Consider the following 11,121-nt stretch of genomic DNA (forward strand, 5'->3'; position numbering starts at 1 on the left):
ACCCCGTCCTGCCGGTGCTCTGCCCTGGCCTCTCTCGCCTTGTGTGACAAACATGGGAGCAGCGCTGTGGCTGTGCTCCAGCCTGGGAGAGATAAAGGGGATTACAGCTGGCTCCTGGATGGGGTTCCCTGTGCGAAGCAGAGCTCAGACTCAGGGAGGCCGGTCTGCTCTTTCGGTGGGGGATGAAAGGAGCTTGTTTCTGCTGTTCCAAATCCGACAACTTTTACATCAAATAAAGGGCACGGGTTGCCTTTCAAAGAAGGGAAAAAAAAAATCAAACCCAACTATTTTAATTGACTCTCCCTTAGGGGAGGGAGGAGAAATGATGCAATTATACGAGGGAGGTGGGGAGAGGGGTAGGATCATGAACTGGATCCAGTTTCGTGAACCAAATGGTTGAGAATGTCCTCAGACCTCCTACTCCATGGGCTTAATGCAGCTCTAGGAGAAGGGTGCACCCTTTGCAACTTTCCCCACCATGATTTATGGTGATCCCTCCAAAAGCCCTGTACTGCTTTCAGCATATTTTCTTGCTCAGCCAGGGCATCCTTTAATTATCCTGTTTGTAAATTTGCAATTAATTAATTAGCCTGTGTCTGAAAGGGCTTAGAAAATGTAAGTGTGGCTGAGTATTGTTAATGTCAAGTTCAATTATTATCATTAAATATTTATCTAGCATTGTAACTAGTGGCTGGCATTTTAGAGAGATTAAGAAAGATACTGTTCCTGCCTGGAAGGCCTTGTCATCCAAATTAGACAAAGAGAGAACATGGAGATTGACAAAAGAAAAGGATCGAGATGGAAAGGATTGAGACACCATAAATAAAGATAGTTGTGAGCCATATTGTAAGCAAATACCTCTAAGCAGAAGGATGAAGAGACGCAGGAGTGGAGGAGGGACACCAGTTAGATTAGACCTGGGAAGATGCTGCTTTTCAGTAAATCAGGCAGCGGTGCGACGACCTCCCCGTGGAAGCTCTGATACCTGACACTCTGCCTTTTGCAGGACAATTTTAAATACGGGGCCACGCTCAGGGCAGCACATTCTGCCCTTAACTCCCTGCACGTAAATGCAGCGCCGCAAATCCTCTCCTACCCCTTTGCTCCAGACCCGGCTGGACACAGCGGGAGCAGCGATGCCCCGGCCAGTTGCCTCTGGCCCCGCGGAGCATGGAGCAAGGGGGACACTGAGGCTTTGCAGCAGAAGTGCCTGAGATGCAGATGCAGAAGGGCACAAGGATTTTTGCTGAACGCTGCCAGGCTAGCAGAGACATTCTTTGGCGCTTTCAGGGAAGGGCCTATTTGTCCCTGTGGAGCTAGATTAAAATGCCAGCCCTTCCCTCTCCTCCACACAACTCACCATTGCCTTCCCTCATTCCTGGCCTGGCTCCGATCACAGCTGGGATCTCTGGGCAGGAGGAAGGCGGCTCTTGAACCCCAATCAAGCTGGCCAGGCCCTGCAAGCTTGGGGAGGTTTGGTAATGGGAATGCCCACCGAGGGTGGGGTGCATCCCTTCCCCTGCCCGCCTGGTTCTTCTGCCAGGGAGGATGCTGTGTGCCTGCCATCCTGCCTGGCCCCGGTGAGCCAGGGCTGCTGCTGAGCGTGGGGAACACTCCCCGGGTGACACGCTGCCTCTGGGACGTCCTTGCCCAGTGATGCTGCGGTGAATGAAAAACAAACAAGTATCCTGCGCTCTTTATTGCATGTTACGAGGTGACATGGTTATAAAAATACAGGAGAGCAAATTTGCCAAGAAGGGAATGGGAGTGAGCAACAGAGGAGTCGGTTTCCTCCACGTGTTCACTCTTTGGCGTTATGCAAATCTCAGTAATATCCATTTCTCTTCCTTTAAAATCTGAAAATAACAGCGCTGCTCCTCTGGGCACTGACTGCTGCTCTGTCTGGGTCTTGGTCTTGCTTCACCTCTCAGTGATACCGCAGAAATCACACAAGTCTATTCCGTGCTACGTGTGCATGCACTCACAAATTCTGTAATCAGTGCTTAAGACCTGATCCAAACAGGGCCCTAGTGACTTATTCCCAAGAGTAAGGGATTTTCCCAGCCTAAGTTTTCCTGTCTTGGGAGTTTCTATCCATTTGGGACAAAGAGAGCTGGGTGGAAAATAATGTTCGATTTTCTGGTCTTTGCTCCAGATGTCAGTATTAAACTACCTGGAGTGCTGAGAAATCGTACTAAGTGATAAGCAACATTAAGGTAAATTGGGTTATAATAATCCTTAATGGTTATCTGGTGCTTCATAATTCTAAAGAACTAATCAAACATTAATTAATTCTTATAATGGCCATCTAAATGTTATCTTCTCTCCGGAGATGGGGAAGCTGACATGTGTGCCTTGCCCAAGGCTGCACAGCCCAGCAGAAGCACGGTCAGTGCTAGAGCCCGAGGACTTCTGCCTTCAAAGCTGCCCTCTGCCCGCACCGTATCCCCGTTTTGGTCCCTGCCCACGTCCACAATGCCATGACCTGGATTTCTGAGGCACCTCAGGCTGGAGGAACGGGCATGTCGAAATCCAGGGGAAGCACTGTTTACTGGAAGCCAGCCTCCACACGCATGCCACACGGTCGCATGTGGCAGCCTGGTCAGACGTGACGCGTGGTCTACAAGGTCGTTAAAACCCCAGCCTTTGACCAGCTCAGCCAGCCATCAGATGGAAGGAATGCAGCAGGCATCCGGGGCTGAGCAGTGACCGCCAGCGTCCCCAAAGTGGGACGACCCCTCTGGATTTAGGGACAAAGAGAAAAAAACCTCAAAATGGGCAAAACAGGCTCACAAGATCTGCTGCCAGCGAGTTCTTGCAGGGCTTCTCCTGCCCCACCACTGCCCACATGAGGATCAGAGGACGACGTTTCCTTAAATACTTTCTGCGTTCTGGGGGAGATCCAAACCCCAGCAAACCAACAGCCTGGCGAGGCTCCACGTGTTTGCATCTCGCTGCACCAGAGCTGGCCCAGGACTCCAGCGGGCTAAAATATGGGCTAGCTGGCTCCTCGTCTTGAGCTAACTCCTTTAAAGCTCGTTCAGGTCTCTCTCTAGCATGCTACAGTCCCAGCAGCGACTACAATATAGACATTCCCGCAGATAGTAAACGTGATTACACAGAACCCGGCTGTGTCTCTGCGGTTTTCTCTCACTACCAGGCTTGTCAACATGGAGCCACTCCGGAAAATTAATTCAAATTAATTAAAAGTATGAATTTAAAGTTGATCAGTTAAAGCCCGTTAAACTCATGATTCAGATTTCAGAATTAAAATGGTTTTAATTTAATCTAGTTCAACACACTCTCAAAGTAAATTAAACCAAACCACATTAAAGCTATTTTAATTCTCAATAAGCATGTTTAATGTGGTTTAATTTATCCACTTTCAAAGTGAATGCAGATTAACCTTCCTGAATGTCCCCAGGTAGACAAACCCTGCTATAGGAAGCAAAGATGCAATTTCAGTCCACCAACAAAACCGATCAAGAGTTTTGATCTGGACCGGGACCAAGCCGTAATTTAACGCTCTCTCCCAGATATGTCCACACTGCAATTTCAGGTCCGACAGCAGCGCCAGCCAGCAGCCCAGTAACTGTCATCCAGCCAGCGAGGCTAAGGAAGGCTGCAGGCTTCAACGGGGATGCGCAGGCTGCCGGGGACCCTCGGGCTGTCGGGCTCAGCTGCAGCCCATGCTGCCCTGTCCTCCCGGTGGGTTTTGCTCTTGGGGCAGTACAGGTATCTGCGGCTGTGGTGGAAACATCCCTGCAGGGACAGCCGAGATGCTGTGATGCCATCTACAGGGGATAATTCAGCTCAGCACAAGGTCCACGGGGCCAGATTCGGCTCAGCTCCCCGGCAGTCAGGGCCAAGCACTCCTAAGGAGCCCAGCGCCTGGCACGTTGATGCTGAGCTGGCTAGGAAGCTCAGGCCTTTGTGTAGCTGCTTAAGAAAGGAGGTCTTTGAAAATGCAAAGCCTGGGGGTGATGGATGTTGCGCTCTCCTAGAAATCCAGACCTCAAACTCGTTCAAAGGCATCAGACAGGCAGCCCTGGACACTTCCAAGAGCAGAAAAGTCTTCTCCTAGGACATTTTTCCAGCATGCTCTATTCCTTCTAAAAAAACATCAGTCACTTTATCCCATACGATCCACGGCCGCTCTGCTGAACGGGGAGCCACGTGAGTGCCAGATATATTTCTGATGCGAAACCTCTTCCGTGGTTTGCTCTGACATCTGAGTCACGAGGCGTCAGCTCCCAATCCCTATGAGGAAGGTGAGGGACCGAGAGGGCACCATTCCCTCCCCAGATCTCTGCTCAGTCAGCACCGCTGACACCACCGGGTCCTGCAACTGGAAGCAGCGTGGCTGAGGGCTTGGAAAGCAAAGTCTGGGGGTTAGTCCCTTTTTACATTCAGGCTGGGCTTAGTGCCAAGGTGCTTTCTATGCACACGAGATTCACAGTGATTTTGTGCCAGTGTATACTTAACCCCACACATAAATAATAGCTGTGCATTCAGTAGGTAATGCCATTAATTGCCCTCACATTACCTTTCCCTTTCAGGCTGCACAGAAGGAATCCCAGAAGGGGAATGTCAGCCTCGTGTCAGTGCAGAATTGGAGCTGTCCCCTGAGCTGCACAGTTTCTGACCTGAACAGGAGCTCTGGTAAAGTTATAACTTCACCGATGTTATCCAGCTACAGGCTTCTCACCCTGAGTTGGTTTTCCCAGCACATGGCTGCATGCTAGCTTGAACTTTGCCTCTGATCGGGTCCCATCCCGTATAAACCCTCCTTGCAGGGGCACAGCGAGCCCGCACAGATCATGTATTTCTTTGCATACATATATATAATTTCTGCTACACGCCTCCCCTTACCCCAGACATGCAGCTTGGACTTTACATGTCTTTAGGCACCCAGCCCTTCTCTCCCAAGCCTCTCCTTATCGCTGTCCATCCCAGAAGGGAGCAGGGAGATTTTCCCTCCGTGGTCTTTTCCCTTGGCTACTCACAGATCGCAGCACCAAGAGTCCCACAGCCACCCTGTACCTCCAGTGTCTGGGAAATTGGTTACAGCCCCCAAAGCACGGACGTCTCTGCCTGAATCAGCCCCGGCAGCTGCAAGTCAGCCCATCAGAGCAAGGACAAGAAGGATGGAGGATAGGGAGAAGAGGTAGCCCAGGGTATCTACTTCTCAGGGGCTTTACTGAGGCTGGATTTGTGGGCTGCTGAGTAATTAGGAGAGAAGATCTTTATCAGCTAGGATCTGGGGCTGGCTGGCGGTTCCTGCTGTTGATATTGTGGCAAAGTGGTTAAGGGTGGGTGAGAGGAGAGAGAAAAACAAGTCTGATTCCTGTAGACACCGCTGGAGGGTCCTGTCACCTTCTCGCCAGTCCCCTCAGCTGACTACAAGCCCATGGGATCCAGCAGCCGGGCAAGGCTCAGCCCTCAACCTCCACAGCTTTGGCACGAGGGAAGTGTCTCCTTGCACCCCCTTGGGAGCACGCAGCCCTGGGTCCCCCTCCTCCAGACTGGGAAAGCAGCATAGCACCGGGATGTGTCACTGACCCGGAGAGATACACCAACGCACAGGTGTCACGAGAGACACATGGATCAGGACACACACGCAGAGACACACGGCTCCGAACAGCGGCGAAAACCGCGTGCTACAAACCCAGCGAGAGCACGGCAAAGGGAAGAGAGGCGGATACAGCACAGAGAGCGAATCTAGCTTTTGCAGTCGAACGTGCTGTTTCCCCACGCATTGCGTTAAAAATAGGAGTTTGACTCCCAGCTTTACTCCTTCCCGGCTCCTGTGAATTGCTCTCCCTGGTCCCCACCGCAAGCCGCCTGGCTGAGCCAGGGACACGAGCAGGGGCCACCGGTTCAGGTGATACCCAGGGCCTAATCCAGCACTTCCCAGGGCTCCTCTGAGCTCAGGCTCCCCTGCCCCGACCCTGCAGCGGTGGTTTCTCCCTTTAGCTCACATTCGCTCCTGGCCTCCCCAGTCCTCCCTGTGCAACATCATCTGCTCCGCTGCCCACTGCCAAGCACAGACCTGCCCGTGTCAGCCTCCATTTGTGGTGCAGCACCTGCTTTGCTCTTAATGCTGTCTTACTCCCATCTTACCTCCGCTCCTCCCCTCCCCCAGAGAGGGCGATACAGCCCTGGATGAGGATTTAGGAGAGCTGAGATCTCCTCCCAGCTCCTGTTAGTAGGTGGATGATCGTGATGGAAACGACATGCTGCTTTCTGTCCCCATTTCCCTATCTGCAGAATGGAAATTGTGTGCAAGGGCTGGGGCGTGTTGTTATTCTTCGCTCTGGCTCTTTGCAGGATGGTGCCCAAACCCCAGCAGTCCTTCAGCCCTCCACCATACGGGCTTTAACATCACCGAAACCATTTGCTAAGCTTTGTCCTAGTCATTCCTTGTCCCCTCCCAGCCTCAGCAATGCCACTGGCCACGTTGCTCCATGGACCCCAGCAACCCTTCAGCCTGCTCGGAGCCCGTCCAGCCGCTCTGCTGCCTGCTCCGAGCTGTGCAAGCACCTTGTGTCCACAAGCACCTTGTGTCCACCCTGGCCTGGGGGAGCTGACACGCTGCTCTTCATTCCAGCAGGATGAAGAGTCTTGCAAGTTTCCATGGCCTGACCTTGCATCACCATCAGGGAATTTCTCTCGGGCACTTTGCTGGGAGCACTAAATCAATCCCTGGTGGTAACCTGATACACATTACATTTCATACCTTTCTATCTACAAGGCCAGCCTGCCCGGCAAGGCGCTGCTGATGCTGTCACATAGAAACTACCTTCCTCTTGTGCACAAACCAGCCCTAAACGAGCGCAGGAGCAGCCTGGCATGAAAGGGACTGGTTTTGCACAGCACTACGCACCCCCGGGCTCCAGCACGGGCTGGAAGTGCTCTGTCAGCACTTGTGAACCCGGGGCTTGCCAGGAGTCCCAGTAAACTCCACCTCTGAGCCTCATCTCTCTGGAAATAACAAGGAGAGGATGGCCAGGCTCCCCCCAGACACCAGCTTGGGGCTCAGTGTCTCTTTCTCCTTCTGCACACTCTCCCACCACCCTGCTGGAGATGCAGAGTCTACCTGGGAGGGCTGCGGCAGGGGAGAGGGAGCCCTGGGCTCCCGGCTGGCTCCGCGGAGGAGCCTGCCCCAGCACTTGCAGGGAGGCGAGAGCCAGATCAGCTGCATTCCAGGGCACGAGATGCCCTGTGAAGTGGGAAGGCCCCGGGCCAGACCGCTCCTAAATCCTGAAGGTGCCAGAGTGGTGTGGGTTGGAAGAACAGGTCGGGGCTGCCGCCCGAACGGGAGCGTGGGGACGGTCTGTTTGTGTGAGGTTGCACAGAACAGCCGGCTCCGCGGTTGAGAAAGAGGAGAGGGTGTGAGGGAGGAGGCGAGGGGAGCAGCGAGACCCGGGGTGTAGGAGCTCCTCCCTCGGATGTCACCTCTGCACCCGAGCCATCCCCTGGCAATGCAGGGCTGGGATGAACCACGGGGATTCGGGAGGGAGAATGACGAGTGATGCAAAGGGCTTGTGTGTTTGGCAGAGGACACCCATGCTCTGAGCCACGCGGGCACCAGCTGGGAGTCACGCAGTGATGCTAGCGCAGGGCTAAGCCCAGGCTAGCTGGCCTGGGTGTATTTATTCCGTCTTGGTACCATGCTAACCCACTTATCTGGCTTTGGGATTGAAGTGACTTTGTGTCTGGCAGGCTTGGAGCTTTGGGGAAATGACCATGTAGGCATGAAGTTGCGGAGAAATGGGTTTCAGACAGGCTTGAAGAGGGCAAGTTTGGTACCAGGACTGATCCCAGCTCTGATCCCATTCCCCAGCCCTAGGAGCTGAGCTGCCACAGGGTATTGTGCAGACGCCTGGCTCCTGGACAAGGAGAGCCCTTTGGCTGTCTCCATGTAGGATGCACAGATGGACCAAGAGTTGGGGAGGCTAAATGGTCCCTCCTCGAGCCTCGGAAGCAGGATTTAGCTCTCGCTACGCCTTCCCTCCAGCGGGGTTAGCCTCACCCTCCCCACAACCGCAGAGCCCCAGCGTGCCCCACCCTGGCACCCTGCATCCCGGCCCCACATGCTCGCCCGACATAATTGCCCCACCACACAGTCATACCGCTGCACGATCCCGAGCAGCCGGCATCTCACCACACCATCGCACACGCGCACACGCAAATATTTATGGAGAAGATTCACGTTTCTTTACCAACAAACTTGAAAGCTTTAAAAAAAAAAAAAAAAAAGGGCGCCAATAAAATGATACCTTCCAGCCAACTCACGGTGTCTGGGAGTGATGCTGCTCTTGCTCCCTTCTGGCCTGAGTGGTTAGCCAATTTTTGGGGCCTTGCCAGGGTGTTTCCGTTAGAAGGGGAAACTGATTACATGAGTCAGGTGTTTCTTTGGTACAATTCAGGTTATTTACAGAGCTCCCAGAGAGGTAGCTGCCTCTTTCAGACACTCGTATCTACTTTTCCAGGTGTGCTATGCCCTCAAAATACATCTTTCCCTTGCTCCTTCCCTTGCCCAAATGAACACAAGCGTCTCTGCGATTGCCATATATTCAAGCATAATGTAATCAGCCGTGCCATGAGGCTACCAGCTTAAGCCCTGGGACATCCTATTATTTCAGCTGTTACTGTCTGAAGAGGCAGTTAGTAATTTCTTCCATTATCTTTGAACACAAGATGGCCAGGAGCCCCCTCCACTCTTCTACATAGCAGTCCATGTACGGGATTCATGTTTGCTGGCTGAACAAAAAGGAAAAATGTTCTGTGCTGGAGCATAACCTTCACCTAAAGTTATTTTATTGTCTTTTTCACCTTGAAAAAAACCCAGATTAATTTGAAATCAAAACACTGCTTTGAACCCCCCCAAATTTAATTTCATTTCTGATCTTTTTGAAACAAAGCAAACATTTGAACTTCCTCCAGGTTTTCCCTCCTGCCTTCTCCAAACTGAACTGCCAAATTAAATCCAAATTCATGAGTAGTTTTGGTCTCTCTTTTGATCATCATGCCTTGAGACATCATTCCTGGTGCATTTGCTTTCACCGAAAAGGCTTTGTTCAGTTCTCGAAAAAAACATCTCTGCCTGTTCCAGAGATCACGATGTTACCGACAGCATCTCCCAGCATAACAGTACTCTGCGCTATCGTCTGCTCTGACATACAGCCCACCACAGAGAGCTGACGTAGACCATCATGCCCAGTGCCTGGAGCCTTCTCCTGTAGCCAGATAACCACAGCACACTCGCCCTACACGTCTATCCCATCATTTTGGCTGGCAAACAACAGGGGTCGTATATCTATACATTCAGCCCAAGCAAAACTCAGTGAAGTTAGCTGCTTCAACACCGAGTACCGAAATTGATAAAAGACCCCACAGACTCAGAAAAGCAGCAGATTCTGCACAGGGTGCTAAGGATCCCATGACCCAGTCTGGATTGCCTCTGGAGTACTGAGATCCCAATGCTCTCCAGAGCAGTTGAGTGGCTCTTATAAAGAAGATATAATAAAATCTCAAAATGGTGGCAGTGTGAATCTTAGGGCAGCTGCCACATCTTCTGGAAGGAGCAGGATGCCCCACAGATGTAAGAGCTCTGCTCTGGGTATCACAGGGGAAGTCCCCAACTTTTTAAGAAGTCCTCTCCTCAGCAGGATGCTGAAGTCACTCTTCCAAGGAGCTTCTTTCTTCTTGGAGTATAAAGTCATTGTACCTGCACTGGACACTCTCAGCCCTGGCTCTGAATGTAGTTGCAGGCTAAGTTGCAAGCTGAGTTTGGCTGATCTAAATCCATAAGGAAACACATGACACAGGGTTTGGGGAGAAGTTTGATAATGGGTTTTGTTCATGCATCTCTAGACTGAGGTCTCTTCTCTGACAGATTCTCCCCATGCATCCACAGAAGAGACCAAGAAGCACTTAGAGGGAATTTAACAAAGATGGGGGGACAACACTAGGGTGATATTCCCCAGGAAAAACATTCAGGCTTTGGTGTGAAGTAGAGATCCCAAGTATTTTGTGAAGCTTAAGAAGCCCACTGCATTTTAAGATGAGTCAGAAATCAGGAAGATCATACTCGATCTCATCTTCTCTGGGGCTCCAGTGCCTCCTAATGAGCCCTGTGCATTGTTTTCATTCTGGTGTTCTCGGTTAAACTTTATCTCTAGCCATGCTTCATTATTATTTATATTAGGATAGCGCCCGGGGCCCTTCACCCAGCTCCAAGCCCCACTGTGCTAAGCACTGCACAGACATGCTCACGGAGAGAGCCCAGCCCTGCAAGGCTTCCAGTCTCACTAGACAAAGGAAATATTATTATCCCCATCACCCCCACTTTGAGGAGCAGTCCAAAAAGACTCGGGGAAGTGCCCGGGGTCACAGAGGGTTTCCACCTCCAGCCTGTGCTCTATTGCCTTGAGCTAAATTCCCAAGTGGCCAAATCTGTCATGACTTCATTGCATTGAATGGATGCCACAAGCTAAAAGGAGGTCCTTTGTCTCCTGCTCCACAATGTGGGGCAGAAAAGAGGGGAACAGCAGGACTCCTCTTCGTCCAAGCACCCCATCCAAAGCCTGCTAAAGTCACTGAGAGACTCTTTCCATGAGGTCAGTTAATACTGGATTAGGTCTCTTTCATACACCCTGGGTAACCCTCATGCCCGTCACTAACTTCTTCATGACTCAGTTTCCCCGCCACCATGAAGCTGGGATCATGCGCAAAGCACAAGCATTCGTTTTGCTGGTGCCGGCACAGGCAGGGGCAGAGCAAGATGAGATCACCCAAGAATGTCCTCGGAAGAAGAGGACTCCTCTGGGATGTCTTCATCCCCACGAGGAAGGAAGTGGAGGGGGTATAAATCACCACGGCTTCACGTTATCAGAAATCAAAATCTCTGCAGCTGATCCAAGCCCAGACTGCCGTGGGCATCCCTATTGCTTTTCCTGTCAGTTCCCTTGTTGTTAGAAAGGCAAGTACAGAACAGCACATGAAAACAACACAATTAGGATTGTATGTGCTAATAAAGGTTTCGGCACCATGCGGCTTTAATATGCAGCGATCAGAGAATTTTCCCTGGCTCCTCTCCCCAAAGAGTTATTTGCT

Source organism: Gymnogyps californianus, chromosome 28 (genome assembly GCF_018139145.2).
Source record: "Gymnogyps californianus isolate 813 chromosome 28, ASM1813914v2, whole genome shotgun sequence".
Taxonomy (NCBI): Eukaryota; Metazoa; Chordata; class Aves; order Accipitriformes; family Cathartidae; genus Gymnogyps; species Gymnogyps californianus.